The sequence below is a fragment of the Octopus bimaculoides genome, chromosome 3 (assembly GCF_046866305.1).
Source record: "Octopus bimaculoides isolate indiv1 chromosome 3, ASM4686630v1, whole genome shotgun sequence".
Lineage (NCBI taxonomy): Eukaryota > Metazoa > Mollusca > Cephalopoda > Octopoda > Octopodidae > Octopus > Octopus bimaculoides.
The window spans coordinates 52383705-52390823 of record NC_142930.1 but is presented as its reverse complement, the minus strand read 5'-3'; the positions used below and the strand labels follow the sequence as shown (position 1 = coordinate 52390823).

Sequence of the window (7119 nt, the reverse complement as noted above, 5' to 3'; positions counted from 1 at the left end):
CTGAACTATACGTTACAGCGTATTCGTAAAGTGATTGCTATGAAATTCATTTCTTCTTCTTCTCCTCCTCCTCCTCCTCCTTCTCCTCCTCCTTCTTCTATTTTATATTTTAGCATGATTTCGGGGCATTTTAGTTACTAGCTGGGTCTCTGTCTGAGATCTAAAGCTATTAACTATGTCATAACAATAGGAATATTTTCGAGAGATGAGCTGCTGAGGTTAGTGCAATGTTTTGGACATCGTGTATATTTGATTTTTCAGGTATTTTATCAATGAAAATTGAAAAGCCTCTTTTAATTATACCTAGTGCTCCTACTACTACCGGTAGAGTAAATATTTTTAGATCTCACATTCTGCTGATTTCTATTTCTAGGGTCTTGTATTTAGCTAACTTTTAGAATCTTTTGACTGAGCTATTTCGATCAGCTAGTACTGTCATATCTACTGGATACAAGGCATTTTGTCGATGATTCTTGATAATAATATGAAGTCTGTAGGCATTTATCTGTCTGTCAGTATGGATGGTAAATTCTCACAAAATAGTAACTTTATTACCCAATGTGACTGGTTTCGGGTGATGTTCATATCAGTTTTGGGGAAGGGAAATGTCATAATGACGACAGGTGTTCCAATGAAAGCACTGCTCTATTCAGACAGGTCTTGTTTTGTACTCAGTTATTGCGAAATTGGTAAGAACCTGAAACAAAAGGTGACCTGAGTCGTAGGAATGCTCTGATCCAAACTAGAGGGTAGCTTCATAAGGTGACTTACCCTCTATGGGTGAGTCACCCTTATGAGTTATATTTGTATTTATTCACACACACACACACACTCATACACATACATACATACACTACACTCTCTCACACACACCACCATCTCTCTCATACACACATACACACATGTACGCATAAAGAAAATTCACATAGAAATCCGTCAGTATGGAAAAAAGAATAGGATTCTGCTGTACGAAATAAATAAAAAAATTCCTTCACACTAGCAGAGAGGAAATACTCATAGATGTTATCCAGCAGGAATACCAGTACATAAGCCATATTTATCTCCAACGTTTCAACAATACTTTAGAATGAATGAATCAACAATAATAACAACAACGGCTAAACAGAAAAAAAAAAAGAGAAACACCCAAATAACCTTGATGGAATTATTGTAACTGGTTGCAAACTGCCAAATTATTTCATATCCCTTAATACTCTTTTAAATCTATAAACATGAAACAACACAATGCAGAATAGTTTAGATAAGCATTTATAACTTAGATAGGCACCCGCAGAGTTTTAGTGATTTATAAATAAAATTTAAAAAGATACTGTTTCCGTTTACTATTAGAATTACATATGTAAAATTGACCGTAATCTTTTCACTTAAACCACTCTCTTATATTGATGCTTTCACTTAGATGATGCTTTAGGCTACACAACGTCTTTGACATTTAAAATATCTTAAAAACTTTCTGTCAAATCAACTAATACTTTTCATGTGAAAAGTCTATGATTCCTCAAACCATAAAAGTTTTAAGCATTAAAATTCTTCGGAAGAAAAGAAATTCTCTTTCGTCATTTTTACTCTCGATGTCATCTTCATCCTTATTGTTCCTCCTTCCTTCTCTTCTTTCTTTTCCCTCATCCTACTCATCCCCCTTTTTTCCTTCATTCCTTCCTCGTCCTCCTCCTCCTCCTCCTCCACCTCGTCCTCCTCCTCGTCCTCCTCCGCCTCGTCCTCCTCCTCCTCTTCGTCCTCCTCTTCGAGGAGGAGGAGGACGAGGAGGAGGACGAGGAGGACGAGGAGGAGGACGAGAAGGACGAGGCGGAGGAGGAGGAGGCGGAGGACGAGGAGGACGAGGACGAGGAGGTGGACGAGGACGAGGAGGAGAAGGACGAGGAGGAGAAGGAGGACGAAGTGGAGGTGGACGAAGAGGAGGAGGACGAAGTGGAGGACGACGAGGACGAGAAGGACGAGGACGAGGAGGACGAAGTGGAGGAGGACGAAGAGGAGGAGGACGAAAAGGAGGACGAAGAGGAGGAGGACGAAGAGGAGGACGAGGAGGACGAAGAGGAGGGCGAAGAGGAGGAGGACGAGGAGGAGGAGGACAAAGAGGAGGACAAGGAGGAGGACGAGGAAGAGGACGAGGAGGAGGACGAGGACGAGGACGAGGAGGAAGGAAGGAATGAAGGAAAAAAGGGGGGTGAGTAGGATGAGGGAAAAGAAAGAAGAGAAGGAAGGAGGAACAATAAGGATGAAGATGACATCGAGAGTAACCTCCTCCTCCTCCTCCTCGTCGTCCTCCTCCTCGTCGTCCTCCTCCTCGTCAAGAATTCTCACAAACCTTGAACAAGCGGACGAAAGTTTACCCTGCAGACAGTTGCAGTGGAGTGTCAAAGAATGGTAAACTTACGTCAGGACGTAAAGAAAATTGAAGAGGAGTTCTCTCAAGTATAAGCGTACCGACCGGGAAGGTATAAACAAACCAAAAAAAAAAAAAAAAAAAAAAAATTTAAGACCAAACCCATGCTACGGATGTGGAGCCCTACATTTCAAGAAGGACTGTCTTTTCAAAACACAAAAATGTTAGTTTCAAAAAGTAGGACACAAGAGTTCACATTTCAGAGCAAATTTAGGAAGATCGAACATAAATTCTAAAGTTCAAAGAGGAAAATTATACATGTAAAAGTAAACGAAGTGAATATTAAATTACAAGTAGATACTGGTAGCGACATTTCGATTATTAATACTGACACTTGGATAAGAATTGGGAAACCTACGTTAAGAAAAACATCTAAAATCGCACGTAGTGTGACAAGTGAAAAACTACACTTCGTAGGCGAATTGTGGAGGGATATCATATTTCGGGGAAAAACCTTTTAGAGTAAAAGTTTTCGTGGTAAAAAACGCAAACAATCTGTTCGGTACGGACTGGTTGGAGTTGTTTGACTTATGAGACCTCTCCATAAGTCTGCTCTGTAAAAAAAAAAAAAAAAAAATAGATAGCTGATCAGTAAAAATAACTCAGCAGTCGAATTAAAGAAAAAAAGTTTAATAACTTGTTTCCTGAAGTGCTGTGGGATCAATTAGGTCTCTGTTCTAAGACGACTGAGGCTTGTTTTCAAATAAAGGAAAACATTGTACTTGCATTCAAACCTAATTGAAAGGTACCATTTGCTACGCTAAAGCAGGTAGAGGAAGAATTAGACAAACTAGAGAAATTGGGAATTATTTAAAAAAGTAGATTATTCTAAGTGGGTTGCACCAACTGTGTGTATTAAAAAAATAACAAAATCAGGGTGTGTGCCAATTTTTCTACTGGTTTGAATGACTGTCTAAAAATGCGTCACTATCCACTGTCTACTGCGGAGGATAATTTTGCAAAATTAAATGGGTGGTAAAATATTTTCGAAACTGGATCTGTCTAATGCGTATCTATAAATTAAAGTAGACGAGGAATGCTTGAAGCTTCTAACAGTGAACTATACAGTGAGGACTATACAAATATAATAAATTGCTATTTGGTCTGAAGGTATCACCTGCAATATTTCAACAGGCTATGGATGCAATGTTGGCGGACTGTCAGTTTGCAATTCCATACCTCGATGATGTATTAATTAAAAGTGAATCGCGTGATCAGCATATCGAAAATGTGAAGTGTGTTTTTTAAAAAATAAGAGATTACGGTTTCACACTCAGTGAGGAGAAATGTGAATTCTTTTTGCCTAATAGTAAATATTTAGGACAAATTATAGATAAAAACAAATGACCTGACCCGTCGGGGTTAGATGCAATTAAAATTATGCCTCCCGCAACTAACATAGTGACATTACAAGCTTTCCATGGCCTAGCGACCTATTATCAAAATTACATACCAAACATGTATTAACTGAGAGCTCCACTAAATAATTTGTTAAAGAAAGACACCAAATGGAATTGGTCAAATAACTGTCAAAAGGCGTTTCAGGATATTGAAAAAGAATATTAATTTCGGATTTGTCGCTGCCTCATTTTAAGCCTGCTGCGGAGATTCTTGTAGCTTCTGACGCTTCTGAATACGGCGTAGGAGCAGTTTTGTTGCACAAATATAAAGACGGTTATATGAAGGCTGTGGTCCATGCCTCACGTGCTCTGAATGCAGCAGAAAGAAAATAGTCAGATACAGGAAGAAGCTCTAACGGTTATTTTTGCCATGAAGAAATTTCACAGATTTCTACACGGTAGAAGTTTTCGGCTTCAGACGGACCACCGACCATTACTATGAATTTTCGGATCGGAGAAAGGAATTCCTACCCATACAGCAAACAGATTACAATGCTGAGGCACGATGTTGTTAAATTACAACTTTAAGATGGAGCACATTCCTTCTCAGAAAATTGGCCATACGGATTGTTTATCTGGGCTAATTCCAAAGAATGCGGAACCGCTGGAAGATACGGTAATAGCCGAGTTACAAAAAGAAAAGGAAATTAAACGTTATGTGTAATGTCATTCAGGAGTTGCCAGTGACTGTACAAGATATAAAAGGTAAATCAGAGGAGGAAAAATACATCATAAAAATGAAGGAAACTTTGAAAAATAAACAAAAGATAAACACAAATACAAACCATTTTTCACTCTGCAATGATGTATTAATGTACACACAAAAAGTGAAAGTACCAACTGTACTATAGAAACGGATATTACATGAATTTCATAGTGACACCCGAGGATGTCAAGAGCGAAAGCTTTGATGAGGAGTTACGTGTATTGGTCGACAATGGACCGGGACATTGAAAATTTGGTAAAATCATGCAGAGGTTGGTAAAATTATGTAGCAGCCAAAGCATCATAGGTGAAATACAAGTCGTGGTCTGAGACAAATAGTCCATGGTCCAGAGTACATATAGACTTCGCAGGACCAGTGAATGGCAAGTTGATAGCTGATATATCTCGCATTAAGTAAGACGACGTATTTTGTCGGATGCGTGACTGGCCTGAACAGCGTATCTCGCTGACTGACACTACTTACTGAGTCTGTCTACTATTTATTAGTAGTGGACCAGCCCACTTCTCATCTGGGGGCGTTTGCCACAACCCCCCCCCCCCCTTCGAGGTTTTCTCCTTTTCTCAACACAATATTATATATATATATATATTTCATTTCTTTTTCTTCTAACTTGAATTATTTTTCTCTTCTTATTTAGACTTTTTAAGAATTATATTTCTGTTTCACACACAACCATATTTTTTCCTTCAAAATTCCGCAGGTAGTACCAGTCTACATTATTTACTGGCAGCGCTACTACATATAACGACCTGACTTAAGTCATTCGAACGGACATATATTATTTTTCACTGTTCAGTTTTATCAGACATGTTTTCTTCAAAATATCTTTTATATTTTTCATTGTGTGTATATTATTTTTCACTGCGTGTAGTTCAGTTCCAATTTTATCAGACTTTTTTTCAGAATCTTTTTTATATATATTTCTCTGTGTGTATATTACTTTTCACTGTGTGAAGTTTAACTCCCATCTCGGGGTTTTTAACATTTTTCCACTGTGTGAGCTTCGAATTCTCGTCACCACTGATATGTCCCGCATTATGACGATGTATTTCGTCGTCTGTATGACTGGCCCGAACAGCGTACCTCGCTGACTGACACTACTTACTGAATCTGTCCACTGTTTATTAGTAGTGGACCAGCCCACTTCTCACCTGAGGGCGTCCACCACAACAATAGCTTTACCAAGTGGCCGGAAGTATGTAGGTGCAGTGAACCTACCTCGAAGGCAACAATAAAGTTCCTGCACGAATGTTTTGCTCGATATGGTTCCGGACACCATAGTATCGGACATTGGAAGACAATTTACAGGATACGAGTTCAAAAAATTCTGCAAAATGCATGCAATCAAGTACATGATTACCTCCAGCCGAAGTCAAATGAACAAGCAGAACGATTCGTAGATAGTTTCAAGCGGGCGCTACTAAAAGCAAGGAACGAGTTAGGAAATGAAGCGCTCACTAAATTCTTAAGGGTGTATAGAATAACGCCCAATCCGAATACCAGTTCAGGCAAGTCGCTTGCAGCGCTAATGTTGGCCCGAAAGATTAAATCGATCTTCAACAAATTGTTACCAAAAGGAAAAACTTATAAAAATAATGCAAAAAATACAAGAACACTAAAGAGAGATGGCAGGATGGTGTAGCGATTAAAAGAATTGGAAATATGATGTATTTAATAAAAAAGGCCAGCGATGGGAGCATAAACGACATCTAAATCAATTAAAAATCAGACATACAGAAGAAAGGAAGGAAATTCCAGTGAAAATCGAAATCTCAAATGGGGAGATGTTGTGGCGTGAGTCACGACACCCCCTGTGAGAATAGACTTCACCAAACGACTATAAATAGTAGCGGTATGAGTGAGTGTATGTGTGTGAGTGTGTGTGTATGAGAGATAAATAGATAGATAGATAGATAAATAGAGAGATAGATAAATAAATAGATAGATAGATAGAGAGAGAGTAGGCGTTAATCGCAGGAATTCGTAAGGTGTCGTTTTGGCAGTTTGTAGAAATGTCGTTTGTTAGTTCATGTATAGTTCGTGGATAGTTTGTTGGCTTGTTAAGTTGTTACCCCGCTTCGTTATATATGTTATCGTTACAACAAAGTTATAATGTAAACAAGTATCGTCATAAATAGTGGCGATACCATAATAATTGACGACGAGTAAATACGTTACAATAATGACGCTTTGCACCAAGTTAATAAATGTCGACTTCCTGGATGACACCTTAAAGCTTGAGACAGAGCTCGTTTTCTTATTTTACTCTTAGTTGAAAAAGTCTAAAAGACGGAAACCGGTACTAAAATGTACTTCATGATAAGATTAGTTTAGCATTTTCTACCTTGTCTTATTTTCCTTATGCATATCAACTCGTGTATTACTTTTCTACCTTCTACACACACACACACACACACGCACACACACACACACACACACACACACACACACACACACACACACACACATATATAGGCACACTCATACACTTTGATGAAAGAGTGACGACATGTGCTGACCTAACCGGTTGGAAGCACACAGTAAATTACAGTTTTCGTCGGTCACCT

The 7119-nt window shown here is 38.7% G+C and overlaps 1 long non-coding RNA gene across 1 annotated transcript; it reads right to left on the bottom strand.

The window, feature by feature from the left end:
- Positions 1–391: 391 nt before the first annotated feature.
- LOC149136529 (uncharacterized) lies at positions 392–6755 on the bottom strand. The gene is made up of 2 exons (XR_016241032.1): positions 4611–6755; positions 392–2979 (listed from the first exon to the last, which is right to left on the bottom strand). It is a non-coding gene; the product is annotated as an uncharacterized LOC149136529 (long non-coding RNA).
- Positions 6756–7119: the final 364 nt, after the last annotated feature.